At 43.7% G+C, this 20,213-nt stretch overlaps 1 pseudogene; it reads right to left on the bottom strand.

Annotated features, from left to right (window-relative positions):
* Positions 1–470: 470 nt before the first annotated feature.
* On the bottom strand, positions 471–536 carry LOC139031935 (U4 spliceosomal RNA; annotated as a pseudogene).
* Positions 537–20,213: the final 19,677 nt, after the last annotated feature.

The raw sequence follows: 20,213 nt of genomic DNA, 5'->3' as shown, positions 1-20,213 counted from the left end.
GATGAATAGTTGGAGCACAGGAGATTTTTCAGGGCAGTGAAAGTATTCTGTATGATACAGTAATGGTGTAAACTCACCATTATTTATTTGTCAAAACTCATACAACTGTGCACACAAAGAATGAACCCTAAGGTAAAACTATGGACTTTGGTTAAAGGTAATATGTCAATGCCAGCTCATCAGCCTGACCACACTGCAAGCTTATCACATGGAGGGAAGATGTCAATAACGGGTCTATGGTGCTGATTGGTTGGGGAGAGGGCTTCTGCTCAACTTTTCTGTGGACCTAAAACTACTCTGTGTGCTTGGTCGTGTCCAACACTTTGCAGCCCTGTGGACTGTGGCCCGCCAGGCTCTCCTGCACATGGGGTTTTCCAGGCCAGACGCTGAGTTAGAAGAGAAGCGGCCTGGCCCTCAGAGCTGGGTCATGCTGTGCCCCTACCAGACATAAAACACCAGCATGGGGGTCCTCCAATTAGCAATAATCGCACCTCGGATTAACCTCATTGGCTACAATACTGCCACTGCGCAAAGCTGAGGGTCCTCCAACACCGTGAGTTTCCAGGCAAGGCCAGGCCACTTCCTAACCGTGCTTGAACACAGACAAAGTCATGGCTTCACAAACAGGGCCAAACACCCCCTTTTCTTGTCTGAGAGGATTGCCTGCTTCGCCTCTCCTCCTTCCATTCCCTCTTCCCCAGAGAGATGACCTACTGGGATACCAAGTCATGGACTTGCCTACACTTTCTGAGGGCAGCCTGTCCCTTCTCCAAAGCACACATTAAGGCATACATCCTGCAACAGCTCTCTCTAACCGCCCCTCACTGACACACCCCAAAAGGTTGCCTCCTGGGGTTTGGCCTCTTTACCCGCACAAGTTATGAACCTAGTTCGTGTGTTTGGTGGCCTTTGGCTGAAGAGCTTTGACAGAAAGACAGCAAAAGTAACATTTAACCTCTTCTTACATCTAATTTGTGGCTCAGATGGTAAAGAATCTGCATGCAATGTGGAAGACCCAGGTTCAATCCCTGGGTTGGGAATATCCCCTAGAAAAAGACATGGCTACCCACTCCAGTATTCTTGTGAAGAATTACATGGACAGAGGAGCCTGGCAGGCTATAGTCCATGGGGTCACAAAGAGTGTGACCTGACTAAGCGACCAACACTTTCACATATAATTTGCCCTTGGCGCCCTTTTCAGAACTTTTTTTTATTCCACCCAGATTATAAACTTTTTCTTCTTTTCCTCCTTTCCTTCCTTCCTCATTTCCCCTAATCACAAAATATTGTCCCTAATACCTTACCTGAAACTCTCAGGGGCATATGCTTTGGAGTTCAGACATCTTTGGATATTAAAATGATATCTGTACTGGCTATAATGTGACACTTCCAGGAGTTCTGGACAGCATAATTTCTACAGTGAAATATAGGCTCAGTAACACTAAACGAGATAAATACAAACTCTTTAAAGACTAATTAGTATAGACTATATCCCAAAGAAAGGCAAGGTCAAAGAATGTTCAAGCTACTGCACAATTGTGCTCACACGATAGCAAAGTAATGCTTAAAATTCTCCAAGCCAAGCTTCAGCAATACGTGAACTGTGAACTTCCAGACGTTCAAGCTGGATTTAGAAAAGGCAGAGGAACCAGAGATCAAATTGCCTACATCCCCTGGATCATAGAAAAAGCAAGAGAATTCCAGAAAAATATCTACTTTTGCTTCAGTGACTATGCTAAAGCCTTTGACTGTGTGGGTCACAACAAACTACGGAAAATTCTTCAAGAGATGGGAATACCAGACCACCTTACCTGTCTCCTGAGAAATTTGTATGCAGGTGAAGAAGCAACAGTTATAACTGGACATGGAACAAAGGACTGGTTCCAAATTGGGAAAGGAGTACGTTAAGGCTGTATACTGTCACCCTGCTTATTTAACTTATGTGCAGAATACATCATGTGAACTGCCGGGCTGAATGAAGCACAAGCTGGAATCAAGATTGCTGGGAGAAATATCAATAACCTCAGATAGGCAGATGACACCACTCTTACGGCAAAAAGCAAAGAACTAAAGAACTTCTTGATGAAATTGAAAAAGGAGAGTGAAAAAGCTGGCTTGAAACTCAACATTCAGAAAACTAAGGTCATGGTGGTCCCGTCACTTCATGGCAAATAGATGGGGAAAAAGTGAAAACAGTGAGAGACTTTACTTTGGGGCTCAAAATCACAGCAGATGGCGACTGCAGCCATGAAATTAAAAGATGCTTGTTCCTTGGAAGAAATGCTATGACCAATCTAGATAGCATATTAAAAAGCAGAGACATTACTTTGCCAAAAAATATCCATCTAGTCAAAGCTATGGTTTTTCTAATAGTCATGTATGGATGTGAGAGTTGTACTATAAAGAAAGCTGAGTGTGTAATTGATGCTTTTGAGCTGTGGTTTTGGAGAAGACTCTTGAGAGTCCCTTGGATGGTAAGGAGATCAAATCAGTCAATCCTAAAGGAAATCAAACCTGAATATTCATTGGAAGGACTGATGCTGAAGCTGAAGCTCCAATACTTTGGCCATCTGATGTGAAGAGCTGACTTACTGGAAAAAAACTCTGGGAAAGATTGAAGGCAGGAGGAGAAGGGGATGACAGAGGACAAGATGGTTGGATGGCATCACTGACTCAATGGACATGAGTTAGAGCAAGCTCCGGGAGATGGTGAAGGAGAGGGAAACGTGGAGTGCTATAGTCCATGGGGTCAAAAAGAGTCAGACATGACTGAGTGACTGAACAGCAGCAACAAATAGACTATAGAAAGGCTTGTTGCCGTTTAGGCCAGGCTTTTGTTGCTAAGCGAGTTTGCACCAACTTTATGAGAAACTTTCATTTTAAAGCTTTATAAAAAAATTCTGAACTATAGGTAAGGCCTTATGGCTTATACAGATACATAGAGACATATATATTATATATATAGGGTGAAAATGGAAAATATAAAAAATCGCCAAAAAATAGTCACAATCCAACCATTCAGAAGTAACAGCCATCAACATTTTACTGTGTATACATATATAGAAATAAGCACATATATTAAAAGCACACAGATTTACACATGTTTGTTTACTCCCCCCTCCAGAGAAATAGGATTATCAGTCAGTCAGTTTAGTCGCTCAGTCATATCTGACTCTTTGCGACCCCATGGACTGCAGTACGCCAGGCCTCCCTGTCCATCACCAACTCCTGGAGTTTACCCAAACTCATGTCCATTGAGTCCTCTATCGTCTCTTTCTCCTCCCGCCCTCAATCTTTCCCAGCATCAGGGTCTTTTCAAATGGGTCAGCTCTTTGCATCAGGTGGCCAAAGTATTGGAGTTTCAGCTTCAACATTAGTCTTTCCAATGAACATCCAGGACTGATCTCCTTCAGTATGGACTGGTTGGATCTCCTTGCAGTCCAAGGGACTCTCAAGAGTCTTCTCCAACACCACAGTTCAAAAGCATCAATTCTTTGGTACTCAGCTTTCTTCACAGTCCAACTCTCACATCCATACATGACCACTGGAAAAACCATAGCCTTGACTATGCGCACTTTTGTTGGCAAAATAATGTCTCTGCTTTTTAATATGCTGTCTAGATTTGTCATAACTTTCCTTCCAAGGAGTAAGCATCTTTTAATTTCATGGCTGCAGTCACCATCTGCAGTGATTTTGGAGCCCCCAAAAATAAAGTCAGCCACTGTTGCAACTGTTTCTCCATCTATTTGCCAAGAAGTGATGGGACCAGATGCCATGATATTAGTTTTCTGAATGCTGAGTTTTAAGCCAACTTTTTCACTCTCCTCTCTCACTTTCATCAAGAGGCTCTTTAGTTCTTCTTTGCTTTCTGCCATAAGGGTTGTCTCATCTGCATATCTGAGGTTATTGATATGTCTTCTGGCTATCTTCATTCCAGCTTGTGCTTCAACCAGTCCAGCATTTCTCATGATGTGTTCTTCAGTTCAGTTCAGTTCAGTGGCTCAGTTGTGTCTGACTCTTTGCGACCCCATGAATCACAGAACGCCAGGCCTCCCTGTCCATCACCAACTCCCAGAGTTTACTCAAACTCATGTCCATCGAGTCGGTGATGCCATCCAGCCATCTCATCCTCTGTCATCCCCTTCTCCTCCTGCCCCCAATCCCTCCCAACATCAGGATCTTTTCCAATGAGTCAACTCTTCGCATCAGGTGGCCAAAGTACTGGAGTTTCAGCTTCAGCATCAGTCCTTCCAATGAACACCCAGGACTGATCTCCTTTAGGATGGACTGGTTGGATCTCCTTGCGGTCCAAGGGACTCTCAAGAGTCTTCTCCAACACCATAGCTCAAAAACATCAATTTTTCAGCGCTTAGCTTTCCTCACAGTCCAACTCTCACAACCACACATGACCACTGGAAAAACCATAGCTTTGACCAGACAGACCTTTGTTGGCAAAGTAATGTCTCGGCTTTTTAATATGCTATCTAGGTTGGTCATAACTTTCCTTCCAAGGAGTAAGTGTCTTTTAATTTCATGGCTGCAATCACCATCTGCAGTGATTTTGGAGCCCCAAAAAATAAAGTCTGACACATTTCCACTGTTTCCTCATCTATTTCCCATGAAGTGATGGGACCAGATGCCATGATGTACTCTGCATATAAGTTAAATAAGCAGGGTGACAACATACAGCCTTCACATACTCCTTTTCCTATTTGGAACCAGTCTGTTGTTCCATGTCCAGTTCTAACTGTTGCTTCCTGACCTGTGTACAGGTTTCTCAGGAGGCAGGTCAGGTGGTCTGGTATTCCCATCTCTTTCAGAATTTTCCACAGTTTATTGTGATCCACACAGTCAAAGGCTTTGGCATAGTCAATAAAGCAGAAATAGATGTTTTTCTGGCACTCTCTTGCTTTTTTGATGATCCAGCAGATGTTGGCAATTTGATCTTTGGTTCCTCTGCCTTTTCTAAATCCAGTTTGAACATCTGGAAGTTTATGGTTCACATATTACTGAAGCTGGCTTGGAGAATTTTGAGCATTACTTTGCTAGCATGTGAGATGAGTGCAATTGTGCAATAGTCTGAGCATTCTTTGGCATTGCCTTTCTTTGGGATTGGAATGAAAACTGACCTTTTCCAGTCCTGTGGCCACTGCTGAGTTTTTATCCATACTGTTTTTCTCACTTAAAATATATAATGAACATTTCTCCCTGACATTGAATATTCTGCACTAGTCTAATATCTGTTTCAAGTTGAATTGTACTGTTAAACCATAATTCATCAAAACACCTAGATTGACTACAATTCTTTGTATTATAAGTAACATTGTAATGAACATTCTTATCCATATATTTTTGGGTGTGCCTATGACTTCATTTCCAGGAAAAATTATTAGATGTAGAATTATTGGGTCAAAGGAAGTACAAGATATTTTTTTTAAACAGTATATTTGAAGTATTTTTTTTTTTGGTCATATGGTTTACAAAAGAAATTACTAAATGTTTTTCCTGCAGGCAAATGACTTTTCATAAACTTATTATTGATTTTACTCATTATCATTGTTTTAAAAGATTCACTTAAAATTAAAACTTGGATTCTGAATATATTCCTATTTGTTAAACATCATTAAAAAAATCCCAGAAAACAGGTCCCACATTCTATAACATTAATCTAAGAAAAATATTTGAAAAATTTTATAATGTCCTTCTAATTTTACACATATTGAACCTAAGATGAATTTCCTGATTTAAAAGCCATATGCATTATTTTTGTTTAAGCAGTTCCTTAGAAAATAATGTGTTAGACATCCATAGTGTATTGCTTTCTTCCCCTGGTGAATCTAAGAACATCAAAAATTCTAACAGCTTTATTGAAGTATAATTTACATATGGGCTTCCCAGGTGGTACTAGTGGAAAAGAACCCATCTGCCAGTGCAGGAGACTTAAGAGAGCTGGGTTTGATCCCTCGGTCGGGAAGACCCCCTGGAGTAGGAAATGGCAACCCACTCCGGTATTCTTGTCTGGAGAATCCCATGGACAGAAGAGCCTGGTGGACTATGGTCCATGAGATTGCAAAGAGTTGGACACAACTGTAGTGACTTAGCATAGCACGGCATGACTATACATATTTAAAATGTACATTTTGATAAGTTTGACATATGAATATACCCATCACCCCCAAAGCTTTCTTGTACTCTTTTATAATTCCTGTCTCCAACCCCTGTTCACCATCCTGTACAACCACTGATCTGCTTTCTGTCATAATAGATGAAGAGTGTATGTGTCTGTTTGTGCATCCTCTCCATTGAGGGGTCCTGGGAGCAATAACACAACAATAGCAATAAGCAGACTTAATACTCAGATCTTAGTTTCTAAGTACCATTCTCCAATATATGGAGCCAGAGCTACTTGGAGAAATGACTAATTCCATGAATGGCAGCAGGAAAAGACCACTAAGACCCTGGAATATTTTGTTGTACTGGGAGGTAAGGAAGTGCTCAGAGAATAACGGAGGCAGGTCTCAAGGACATAGAAGCCAGCTGCAAGAGATCCCATGACCAAATGTGGTGTAATTTGAACATGAAAATGATGTTAGTAACCATTTATATCCCACCGAGTAAAATAGACTTCATGAGTCTACACTGATACAAATGAAAAAGTGAATAAATAAATGAAGAGACAGCTCTTTCTTGCAGTGGAATGCCAACTAGTATACTGAGAAGGAATGATAAAATTAGATCACCATTTGCCAACCATCGTAACAGTTAATTCAGCTGAGAAACTCCACTAAGTGTTAGAACAAGTGGGTGAAAGTTTGATGAGGATTGGTGTATTTTCTTGGTCTCAAATAGTCTCCTAATTACCAAGAGAAAAGGAGCAACTTTAGGGGCTTCCTTGGTGGTCCAGTGGCTAAGACTCTGGACTCCCAATGCAGTGGGCCTGGCTTCCATCCCTGGTCAGGGAACTAGATCCCACATGCTGTAACTAAGAGGTCATATGCCACAACAAAGACGGAAGATCTGGTATGCCACAACTAAGACCTGGCAGAGTCAAATAGACACATGAAAGTGAAAGTCACTCAGTCGAGTCCAACTCTTTGCAACCCCACAGACTATACAGTCCATGGAATTCTCCAGGCCAGAATACTGGAGTGGGTAGCCTTTCCCTTCTCCAAGGCATCACTCCAACCCAGGGATCGAACCCAGGTCTCCCTCATTGCAGGCAGATTCTTTACCAACTGAGCTATCAGAGAAGCCCAAATAGATACATAAATATAAATAAATTTTTTTTTTAAAGAAAAGAGCAACTTTATAGCAGAGAAACCCAGCAGGCTTGTAATGGAGTGGTCAAAGTTAACTTCAGCTGTGATAAGGCAAATTGTGATCCCACACCATCTATTAGGACACAAGGAGATATAGAATCATTTCTGTGGCATTCCTGCCCTAGACCATCCCCTGAATAAAATAGAGGAAATTTTAGATAAATCCAAATGGAGGGATATTCTGCAAATAACTGTCATGAAATCTTTTAAGGTGTCCTGGCCATGAAAGTCAAGGAAATGTTTCAGGTTAGAGAGGACTAAGGAGACAGCTAAAGCAGTGTGTGATCCTGGATGTAATTAGGACAATTAGCAACACTGGAGTGGGTGTGGGATTTCATGATAGGAATGTGAATGAGTTAACTGCCTGATTCTTAGACTGCATTGTTATTACATAAGAACATGTTCTTGTTTGTAGAAAATACATACTAAAACATCAGTGCTATTCTTGGAACTGAACTGACCATTGTTTGACTCAGTTGCCTCCTAGTTCTAGTATTGCAGAATCTCCAGCGCCCTTCAGGAGGCCGAATCCTCCTCTTCTGTATGAAAGGGTCTCCGAAGGTCCCTGGGAGCAAGCCTGAGCTCCCAAGGCATAGATGTTGAAGACTATTTCAAAGATAGTACGCAAGTGGGAAGTGAAGCAACTGAACTTTGCTCTGTGCCTGGGACTTCCCCTACTCTCGCTGGAGTGTTGAAACCAGGAAATTTCTTCATGACATTGTATCGTATCAACACAGTATTAATATTAATACCTTGTGCGGAGGCTGGATTGAGTTAATTCTGGGAATTCCCCATTGCCATAGACACTGTCCCCAGGACTTGGCCATGGGCTGGAAGGTTATTAAAGCTATAGTCTTCACAGGTAAATATTCGTATCAGATGCTCGCTTCTCAAAGCTGTACAAAATCTAGCTATATCTGTTTTGTATTGATATGTTCCTCCATATTACATTATAAAAATTAGCCTAGCATCAATCACCAGAAACTTAAATGTGTTGAAACTCAGCGATCTTCAAGAGGGTAAGGCAGGGGACAAACAAGCCTCCCCCCTCTGCATTTGCTCCCCATTGCTCCCTCCACCTGGGCTACCCTCTCCACCCTCAGAACCCTTTCTGCTAGAGATCCTCCCTGTCACAGGTGAGGAGGCAGTGACCCCATTCTCCACACCCCACCCTATCACCCCTCCTTTTTTTGGTTGCAGCATGCAGGGTCTTCATTCCGCAGCCAGGGGTCAAACCCATGCCCCCTGACTTGGGAGCACAATGTCTTAACTACGGGACCACCAGAGAAGTCCCTTGATTTTCTTATTGGTTAACTGCTGGCCATTTGAACTGGTCTCTAAACGGGGTGGGCAATCCCAGGACCTTACCTTCCAAATCATCTGTAGAGAATGACTATCTGCTGTCATTTGCACTGGCCCCTCCGCCCATGACACCCACCTCTCCTTCATGCTCCCCTTGAGCCACATTCCTCACCTCTCCTCTAGGAATAGTCATGAAATTCTGGGTCCAGAAAACGTTTTCGGTTTCATCATGTTTGTTTGTGCTCTTTTCAGCTCAACCGTGGGTAAGATGCATCAGGAACTGTATAACTGGCTGAAGCTTGGGAGGGCATTTTGGTGCTACATCCAGATCCTGGAAGGGAGTTGCTATTTCATGACCGGGACCCAGAGCTCCCAGTCCAGTGTTCATTCCACACCTTCACACCATCCTCTCCTGCTCACTTACCCCCTCCTGGGGTACCCAGCCTCTGGCTGATACTATAGAGAGAGGGGAGAGTTTTCATTCCCAACTTTAGAGGGCTTGCTCTATGCAGGGCTTTGTGAAATAGGGCAAAAGCAAATGTGAGCTTAGTAAATTTTATGTGCAAAGTTCCTTTAAATGAGAAAAAAGGGGTGATGGCAGAGGGATAGAGAAGGAGAGAGCAGTGTCCCAGGGTTGGGGAAAAGCCCTGTATTATTGGGAGAGGATCCAGAGCCAGAAGGGATGAATGGGGAGATTGTGCATAAGACACTCCCAAACCCGCCTCCTCAGCCCCATCTCCCCATAAAAAGTGATTTGGGATAAGTGCTGAAAAACAGCCTGTGTATACTTGGGGAAAGAAACTTTTCATGACATAATGATTTTGGATACAATCCCATTAAGCTGTGCCCTGCGGCTGTTTTTTCCATTAAGGCATTTCACAATCCATGATCTCCTCCTTGGGAGAGGTAGAGAAAAGTTGGTCATGGGGGCCCGAGTGGGGAGATGGACAAGAACGGACTTGGTTCTCTTTCAGCACGGAGGTATCTCAAGGTTCTCCCGTGACGTGGGCTTTCCTCGAGCAAACACTAGGAGGTCCTTGGCTTGGCCCCGTGGGCTTAGCAGTCCTGGACTCTGCGCAAGTCCATTCTGGATGGAATACAAGAAAAACTGTCTTACAGAAAATAGAACCTTAGTGGGCTGGATAAACAATAGCACAACGGTAGCTGTGGCGCCAAACACTAACAAAAGGATGGCAAAACCCAAATTCACCAAGAAGGTCTTTATTCCTATTATAGTTTGGTTGGCTCTGTGGTTTGGGGTGAGAGGAAAATACTTAGGATATGACGGTGATGTTTCCCGCAGGAGACGTGGTGTCTTAAGGGGTGTAAGATTCAAGGGTTCTGGGGCCCCCCAGTGAGGGTCACAGATGCCTTCTCACAGTTGACTCAGGTAGAGGGGCCCATGAGCAGACATCACAGTGGACAGAGACCACCTCTGACTCCCAGAGCCTCTCACAGGGCAGCGGTCCCCAACCTTCCTGGCACCAAGGACCAGTTTCCTGGAAGACAACTTCTCCATGGAACGGGGAGGGGGATGGTTTCGGGATGATTCAAGCCCATTACGTTTATTGTGCACTTTATCTCTATTATTATCACATGAGCTCCACCTCAGATCATCAGGCTTTAGATCCTGGGAAGGGTTGGGGACCCCTGCCAGGGAGAGGAGAGGTGGATGGCCCGCAGAGGGCAAGAGGCAGGAAGCAGAGGAAGGCCATGTCCAACAGTAGTGCCAGACAGTTGACAAAACACCATGCTCATTGCCTCATGTGCAGAAACCTGTGAGGTCAGCAGGACAGATACTCCGTCTCCAATTTACAGAGGAGGAAGGCGAGGATCACAGAAAGTATGAAGTCTGTCCACCGAGCACACGGCAAACAAGTGCAGAGCCACGGCTGGAACTCAGAGCTCTTGACCCGAATGCAGATAGAACATGCTGGCGCTAGAGGGGCCTTAACGGCCTTACCTTATAACCTGTGCCTCCCCTTCCCTGCCCTAGAGCCGAGGTTCCCTCCCTGGACTCGTTTTAGGTTAAGGCCTTGTCTCCAGCAAAGGCCTCATTAGAGGCAAAATGCAGGGATAAGAGATCACACATTCCACAAGTCTTTGGCCCTGGTGATACCTTTTTTAAAAGTAATTAATTAATTAGGCTGTGCTAGGTCTTAGCTGCCTCAAGCAGGATCTTCAATCTTTCTTGTACGAAGGGTTTTTTCCTTTCTTTCTTTCTTTCTTTTTTTAGTTGTGGCATTCAGGATCTTTAGTTGTGGCATGTAAGATCTAGTTCCCTGACCAGGGATCAAACCTGGTATTAGGAGCATGGAGTCTTAGCCACTGGACCACCAGGGAAGCCCCGGCCCTGGTGATACCTCGAAGGATTTCCCGGCGTCACAGACATGCACGTGGCCCTCAGCCCCTTCATTCTTCACTGCTTTCTCAGAGCTGCTTGGGAAGGTCTCGTGCACTGCCCTGCTCTTCTGCCGACTTGGACTTCCTCTTTGTCATTTTCTGGGTATTCCTTCCCATTCTCCCATTCCTTTGTTCAAGCACTTCTGTTTGCCTTCGTTGCAAAGTCCTCTTTGTTTGGAGTAGGATGAGAGAACTCTGTAAGCCATAAAGGCCATCTCAGCATCCCATCTCTGAATATTCTGAAGTTCTTACTATGGTTTCCAACCAGTGGTGGATACCCAACTAGGGGCCATGGATTCAAGTTTGGGTGTCACTTGTCAAAGGCCACTTGTTTCATCCTCTTTGGTGCAACCAATTCGACTCCAGTTGCTCTAAGTTGTTGGTGACTTTCTTAGGGATGGGCAAATGTTTTACGTGACAGACAGAGTTGAATACTGCTAATAGTGTGGAAGGATTTTCAGGCTTGCAAAGGCCATACAAGATTTTTTGAATTGTTCACTCCACTTTTACCACACTGAAAAGAAATGATTCTGTACTCTGGCCTGGGGTCATCTTGCCATTTGGGGAAATGCCCAACTCATACTGGGATGCAGTGGTTGATGGAGAAGGAATTTAGACAGAGAGAAGAGCTCTAACAGGATAGTGTCTAGAAGCAGCAGAGAATAGTAAGTTAGGAGCAAAAGCTCTGTAATTGCTTAGAATCTTGCTTTAATACTTTAAGTTGATGATCTTTAAAGCTTCAGTTATGTTGTCTAGTACAATGCAGATAATTATATTAATGGCACAGAGTTGTATGAGCATCAGATTAGATAATTCATGTAAAGGGCTTAGCAGAGAGCCTGGCCCAAGATGAGTACTCAAAAGAGATGCTCTTCCTAAGGCATCCCCTGCCCAGCACCCTCGAGATGGGGCCACAGGGTCTGGACAGGGCTGCCCCGAGGAGTGTGCAAGCTCACCTCAGGTACATCAGCCCTTTTGGACCTCAGTTCTCCTGCCTGTGAAATGAGGAGCTCATAGACCTGCAGGGATCTCTCTATCTCAGACATTATAGCATCCTAGCCCTAACCTACCTTAAGAAACCTAAGGGCATGATGGTGAACCAGCACATCGGATTTCAGGATGCTTCCAATATGGGTGCAGAATGGTGTCTCTGAAGATGGTTCTAGGTCTGGGTATCAGAGTAAGAGGACCGCACAGATGATGATAACAATGAACTCTCATACACGGTTAGTGCTCCATAGCTTACAAACATTGTCTGTGTTCATCCTCTCATTGAATTCCAACAACAGCCTTACAAGGGAGGCATTTTTTTCAGATGAGGTTCTGGGGCTGGGAGAGGAGAAGTGACCTCACTCAGAGGCAGCAGAAGGAGTAGGGCTGGGACCCTGAGTGAGGCTCTGAGTGTGTTCGTCCCTTGAACCATGCACTAGCTGCATGGCTTTTCCCAGAGGGACAATTTCAACTGCTTTCACTGACCTTCTCCTTGGCCATTCCAACGGACACCCCAGCTCTTCTTTGCAGCCACACAAGTGCCCGGTGTATCTGACACACTGCCCTGTCGGGGCTTAAATCTTAATACAAGAAAACAAAGAAGACAAACTAGCCATTGACAGACTTTGTCATTAGGGTAATCACCAAAGAGCACTGAGGGGGAAGGGCAAGTCAGACATTGGGTGGGGGTGGTCAGACTGCTTTAAACTAGGAGAACTTCCTAGAGGAGGTGGCACAGTGGATTTAGGATTTTTTTTTTTTTTTAAGAATATAAAAGAGTATCTTACTAATTGGAGAGACATACCTAGTTCCCCACAAGAATGTTCCAGTATTTTAAAAGTATAAATTCTCTCTTCTAATTAATCTATCTATTTAATGCAATCCCAATCAACATCCCCAAATCCCTAAGAAGCCCATTCTAGATTAATATAAAGATAAAAGCTATGAATGTTTGTAAAAGAACAATGTGGTGGCACGATTTATGATTTAAAAGAGGAAAAATGTGGTGGTTGAGGCTGGGGGAACAAGGCCGTCCAGGGAGTCTTCCCTCCCTTCTAACTCTCCCCGTCTTGCCGCTAGTAGGCTGTCTTCAAATTCAGAAAGAGATCCCAGGATATTTGACATCCCTACTCTGAGACCTGGAGGGAGATGCTGCTGCTCTCTCACCCCATCGCTAATCTTGCTCAACCTCTTTTGCAAAATGGGAGTCTCAGCACCTAGGGAGGAGATGTGAGAAAAAGTGCCTGCAAACTTGCCGAGTTTCTGGAAGAAAGAGGCAGTGTTGGTGGAGGCTCAAGCACTCCCATTCATGCCCTGAACCTGGGGGCTGGGCAGGACGCCGATGTCACCGCACCAGTGAGCCTCAGGAGGAGCAGGTTTCAGCAGGTGGCGGATGGGGGCCAAATACCTCTAGGTTACAATGCAATAGATGATGGAAGGCCAATTAATTTTTTTACAGCAGGAGAAATAGCTAAAAGATGAACAAGCATTAATTATTTATTGAACTGCTGCCTATGCAAAAAATAGGAGGAAAAATTGCCCTGTATGGGGAAATTAATCTCTTCAATAATCTCAGCTCTGGATTACCTTTTCTTGGAGGTCATGGAATCATCTCCAGCCCATGGAATGAGATCACTCAGGAAGTACAGAGTCACTGTAGCAATCTCTTTCAGGGTTGTCAAAAAAAAAAAAAAAATCTGGTTAGTAATCAGGGGGTTGAACTTTCCTGGTGGTCCAGTGGCTAAGACTCCGCACTCCCAATGCAGGGAGCTCAGGTTCAGTCCCTAATCAGGGAACTGGATCCTACATGCCGACACTAAGAGTTCATATGCCACAACTAAAGTTTCCACATGCTGCCACAGAGATCGAAGATTCCCACATGCGGCAACTAAGACCTGGTGTAGCCAAATAAAATATAAATATAAATAAACATTTTATGAAAAGAAATCTAGGGGTTTTCACCTTTCTATCTTTCAATTTTTCCAATCCCTGTGCAGACAGAGCAAGCTCTAGAACCTGACCTCCACCCCAGGTCTGAAGTTCTGACCTCCAAAAGAGGCAAGTTTAGACAAACACCTGCATATTGCAGGTGAGTCGGGGCAGCCAGCAAGCCCAGGGCACATGGGCTCAGAGCAGGGGCAGGGAGGAATTAAGGACAAACTTGTTAGGCAGAGGCTGTCTTAGGATAGTTGGTGAAGAATTCGTTCATTCACTCAAGAATTGATATACTGAAAGCCTGCCTCTAACATGCTGTCTACAATATTACTACCAAAGAGATGAGACACTGTAGTTTACACTAGGATTTCTGTGCTATCCTTCTTTGTCAGAGGAACCGTACTATGCTATCTTGAAATAGAAAAGGCCCAACAAGGTCAAGCCAGAACGGGCTTTCCAAGGGAGCAACATTAAGGCAACTTGATGTCCTTTTGGTCGTGGATTCAGCTCCCGTGTGGGCAGGAACTTTGTTCTTTTCTTGAACCCACCCATCCTGCATATAAACCTCTGACCACCAGGGGGCCTGGTTGAGACTGGCCTGGCACCAGCAAGGCCCAGCAAAAAAATACCTTGCCAAGTGGCTGCCTTTCTGCTGGTGCCTGCAGGTGCCATTTTCCTCCAGTGGCCCAGGCCACCTTGAGCATTCATAGTGCCTGGTCCCTTCACTCAGGGAGGCTGGGTGTGGAGCTTTTCTAGTTGGGCCAGTCCTGATGTCTGAACTCTTGGTGGGGAGACCCTACCTGCCCTGGGACTTCTGCATGTAACCCCATTGTCTCCTCAGGTCACAGGGAGCCTCTTTAACACAGTTTTCCCAACATTTAGGCTGGCTCTGAAGGTGCAGAGTGGGATAGAGAATTCATATCTGGAGTAACTGACACTATTTGGGGCTCTGCTTCCAGCTTGCATCCCTGTGATGAAGTCCACCTTCCTTTCGGACTGCTGTGGGCACCTCCTTCCTGCACCCAAGGGAGGAAGACATCTGAGTTGTTCGAGGCTCCTGGCTGGAAATTAATTGTTTCAGGTCAGGCAGTGCCCTCACCTCACCACCACGTGTACTGTGCTCATTTCCTCAGTTGTGTCCAATTCTATGACCACACGGGCTGTAGCCTGCCCAGATTCTCTGTCCATGGGATGTCCCAGGCAAGAATACTGGAGCAGGTTGCCATTCTCTTCTCCAGGGGATCTTCCCAACCCAGGGATCGAATCCACATCTCTTGTGTCTCCTGCATTGGCAAGTGGGTTCTTTACCACTAGCACCTCCTGGGAAGCCCTCAAGGTATGCTTTAAAAATTACTAATAAGAGCTAACCTTTCTTTGCTGTTCTGTAGAATATAAGGTGCCCCAGCACCCCACCCGTCTGGAATGCTCCAGCCCCCAGGCCTCTTTTCTGCCTACACGGAGTAGCGAGTACCAAGACCCATTATCTTCTTTTCAAAAAAAAATGTTGAGTCTCAACTCTGTCATACTATTTTCTGTGATATTTAATGCTCTTTTAAAAATATTTCAATTATGTTTTGTATGTTTTTGATATTCAGAAGATATGTAATTTTTATATATGACTTTCCTTTATATTGATATTTTTATATCATTCTTAGTCCCTTTTCTTCTTAAGATTCTAATAATTGTTTTGCCCCCTTAAATAATTTCCTTGCACTTTTTCACTCATTTTCCAATGAATTAGCTTATTCTTTTCTCTTAGATTTTATAGTTCTCCTTTGTGTGAACCTGTATCGTAAATACGGTATACTGCTACCTATGTCCATACCTTTGTTATGGTTTTATTGTTACAATTTAATGTTGTAAATGTTCCCCATCAATTGTTTTGCAGAAGTGTCTTCATTAAAATTGTCAATGGGTAAATCTTCAAGATGCTTCTTCAGAAAGGGGTTGTGAATATAATTTTCTCTGAGTTATTGTATATTTAATAAGTTTGTTATTTTAGCAGTTGAACAATAACTTGGTTTGATATAAAATCCTTGGCTCACGGAAAAGAGATATAATTGGCATATAACATTATATTAGTACTAGGTGTACAACATAATGATTCTATATTTGTATATATTTGAAATGATCATCATAATAAGTTTAGGTAACATTTGTCACCACAAATAGTTACAAAAATTTTTTTCTTGTGATAAGGATTTTTAAGATCTACTTTCTTAGCAACTTTCAACTATGCAATATAGTATTATTAACTATAGTCCTCATGCTATACATTATATCCTAATGATCAAATTATTTTATAACTGGAAAATTATACCTTTTAACTCCCTGGATGCATTTCTCCCACCCCATCCTCCATCTCTGACAACCACCAGTCTGTTCTCTGCGTCTATGAGCTTTAGGGTTTGTTTTTGTTGGTTTTTGCTTGTTTGTTTAGATTCCACATATAAGAAAGATTATATGCTATTTGTTTGTCTGACATTTCACTTAGCATAATGCCCTCAAATTCTAACCATGTTGTTGCAAAGGGCAAGATTAAATTATTTTTTTATGGCTGAGTAATACTTCATTGTGTGTGTACACACACATATCTTCTTTATCCATTCATCCATCATTGGATGTTGGCTATTTACAATGGCCATCATCACTTGGCTATTGTAAATAATGCTATAATGAGCATCAGGGTGCATGTATCTTTCCAATTAGTGTTTCCATTTTCTTCAGATAAATACTCAGAAGTGGAAATGCTGAATGATATGGTAGCTCTGGTATGATATGACCTGACTCCTGAGAAATCTGTATACAGGTCAAGAAGCAACAGTTAGAACTGGACATGGAACAACAGACTGTTACCAAATAGGGGAAAGAGTACATCAAGGCTGTATATTGTCACTCTGCTTATTTAACTTGTATGCAGAGTACATCATGTGAAATGCCAAGCTAGATGAAGAACAAACTAGAATCAAGATTGCCGGGAGAAATATCAATAACCTCAGATACGCAGATGACAACACCCTTATGGTGGCGGAAAGTGAAGAGGAACTGAAGAGCCTCTTGATGAAAGTGAAAGAGGAGAGTGAAAAAGCTGGCTTAAAACTCAGTACTCAAAAAACTAAGATCATGACATCTAGTCCCATCACTTCATGGCAAACAGATGTGGAAACAGTGAGAGACTTTATTTTCTTGGGCTTCAAAATCACTGCAGATGGTGACTGCAGCCACGAAATTATAAGACGCTTTCTCCTTGGAAGAAAAGCTATTACCAACCTAGACAGCATATTAAAAAGCAGACATTACTTTGCCGACAAAGGTCTGTCTAGTCAAAGCTATGCTTTTACCAATAGTCATGTATGGATGTGAGAGCTGGACCATAAAGAAAGCTGAGCACCGAAAATTTGATGCTTTTGAACTGTGGTGTTGGAGAAGACTCTTGAGAGTCCCTTGGACTGCAAGGAGACCCAACCAGTCAATCTGAAGGAAATCAGTTCTGAATATTCATTGGAAGGACTGATGCTGAAGCTGAAATTGCAGTAATTTGGCCATCTGTTGTGAAGAGCTGACTCATTGGAAAAGACCCTGATGCTGGGAAATAATGAAGGCAGGAGGAGAATGGGACAACAGAGGATGAGATGGTTGGATGGCATCACCAGCTTGATGGACATAAGTTTGAGCAGGGTTTGGTGATGGACAGGGAGGCCTGGTGTGTTGCAGTCCATGGGGTCACAAAGAGTCAGACACAACTGAGTGACTCAAGTGAACTGATGATAATTCTATTTTTAATTTTTTAAAGAACTTCCATACTATTTTCTGTAGTGGCTGCATCAATTTACATTTTCACCAATAGTGCACAAGAGTTCCCTTTTGTGCACATCCCCTTCAGCACTTGTTATTTCTTGCCTTTTGGATAATGGCCATTCTGACAGGTATGAGGTGATATGTCATGTGATTTTGACATGTGTTTCCCTGATGGCTAGCGATATCTCTTCCTGGACCCCTCTGCCTCTGAGTGTGGCTGCTACTTATTGTTACAATGAGATATGATTTTCTTTGTTTAGGTAAGAACACTGTGCTTGGGGGATCATAAGACTTGAACAGACCACCAGATCTACCACTAACTTGGCCCAGTTGTCTTGAGCAAATTATTTGGTCTGTCTGAGCCTCACCTTTCTAATCTGTGAAATGAGAACGTCAGTACCAACCTAAAGGATTGTTCTGAGGCTGTAATGAGAAAATGCACAGAAAACGTTTAAGAGCCATGAAAGGTGGTGTGGGTGTGTGAGATGTGATGCAGCAATGCTTAGGGAAGAGGCAAGCAGAATAACCAAGCAGACAGGGGGGCTACAACCACGCCTCCACTTCTTCCTTCTGCACCTGCTCCGGGTCAGCATCTTCGACCAGGGCCCTCAGTGTGTCCCAAACAGGAGACTGTTCTTGTCGCTCTGGTCTTTTCTTTACTCCTCCTCTCTCTTCAAAACGACCTATTCTCTGCTTCAGTCCTTTTGATTCTCGTGCCTTCAATTATTTATTCTTGGAATAAATATTTATTGAGTGCCCTGCAGAAGGCAGCTTGGACTATTAGAAAGAACATGACTTTGCCTCTTTTGCTTTTCCCCTATTAACAATGATTTTCAGTCCAGTCGTTCAGGCTTGTCCGACTCTTTGTGCCCCCATGAATCACAGCACGCCAGGCCTCCCTGTCCATCACCAACTCCTGGAGTTTACTCAAACTCATGTCCATCGAGTTAGTGATGCCATACAGCCACCTCATCCTCTGTCGTCCCCTTCTCCTCCTGCCCCCAATCCCTCCCAGCGTCAGGGTCTTTGCCAATGAGTCAACTTTTCGCATCAGGTGGCCAAAGTATTGGAGTTTCAGCTTCAGCATCAGTCCTTCCAATGAACACCCAGGACTGATCTCCTTTAGGATGGACTGGTTGGATCTCCTTGTAGTCCAAGGGACTCTCAAAGTCTTCTCCAACACCACAGTTCAAAAGCATCAATTCTTTGGCACTCAGCTTTCTTCACAGTCCAACTCTCACATCCATACATGACCACTGGAAAAACCATAGCTTTGACTAGATGGACCTTTGTTGGCGAAGTAATGTCTCTGCTTTTTAATATGCTATCTAGGTTGGTCATCACTTTCCTTCCAAAGAGTAAGCGTCTTTTAATTTCATGGCTGCAATCACCATCTGCAGTGATTTTGGAGCCCCCAAAAATGAAGTCTGACACTGTTTCCACTGTTTCCCCATCTATTTCCCATGAAGTGATGGGACCAGATGCCATGATCTTAGTTTTCTGGATGTTGAGCTTTAAGCCAACTTTTTCACTCTCCTCTTTCACTTTCATCAAGAGGCTTTTTAGTTCCTCTTCACTCTCTGCCATAAGGGTGGTGGTCATCTGCATATCTGAGGTTATTGCTGTTTCTCCTGGTAGTCTTGATTCCAGCTTGTGCTTTTAGGCAAGGCTTTTGCCGTCTCTGAGGTTTAGTTTCCTAAAATAGAAGATGGAGATGACACCTACATTTCAGGATTGTTAGGATGATGGGTGGTACTGTGTGCGAAAATCAAGGCCAGGTGCTCAATAAACGTAACCCCATCTGCAGCCCACTTACTGTCAATCAGATAAACTCACCAAGCAGCAAGCAGCAGTGGGATGATGAGGACCCCCTGGGCTGATCCTCCAGAAATCAAAGCAAAACAAAACCCCGTGCGTTTTATTTCATTTTTAAAATTTTTATTTATCTCTTTGTTGGCCGCAGTGGGTCTTCACTGGTTCGTGGGCTACTCTCGAGCTGCAGGACACAAGCTCCTGACTGCGGTGGCTTCTCCTGTTGCAGAGCACAGGCTCTAGAGTGCGTAGACCCCATAGTTGTGGCTCCCAGGCTCTAGAGCACAGGTTCAGTAGTTTCGGTGCACAGGCTTTGTTGTTCCATGGTGTGTGGGATCTTTCCAAACCAGGCATGAAACTCGTGTCCCCTGCATTGGCAGGCAGATACTTAACCACTGAACCACCAGGGAAGTCTAATCCCATGTATTTTAATGGGATCCTGGGACCTCCCCCCATAAACCCTGGCCTGACAACAGCTGGCTGAATATATATGTGGGCCACCAACATGTCCTCCAAAACAAGTAAATGTGGGATGCATTCCCAATTCCATGGCCACTGGGGCTCAGTGCCTGGGTACCTTGTTGCCCAATGAGGTGTTTCGTCCTGTGCCCACCAACACCACAGCTGTCAAGAGCCAGCCCTTTCTAGCTCAAA

Source organism: Odocoileus virginianus, chromosome 28 (genome assembly GCF_023699985.2).
Source record: "Odocoileus virginianus isolate 20LAN1187 ecotype Illinois chromosome 28, Ovbor_1.2, whole genome shotgun sequence".
Lineage (NCBI taxonomy): Eukaryota > Metazoa > Chordata > Mammalia > Artiodactyla > Cervidae > Odocoileus > Odocoileus virginianus.
Note: the sequence above shows the minus strand (reverse complement) of the source record. Positions and strands in the feature narration are given on the sequence as shown.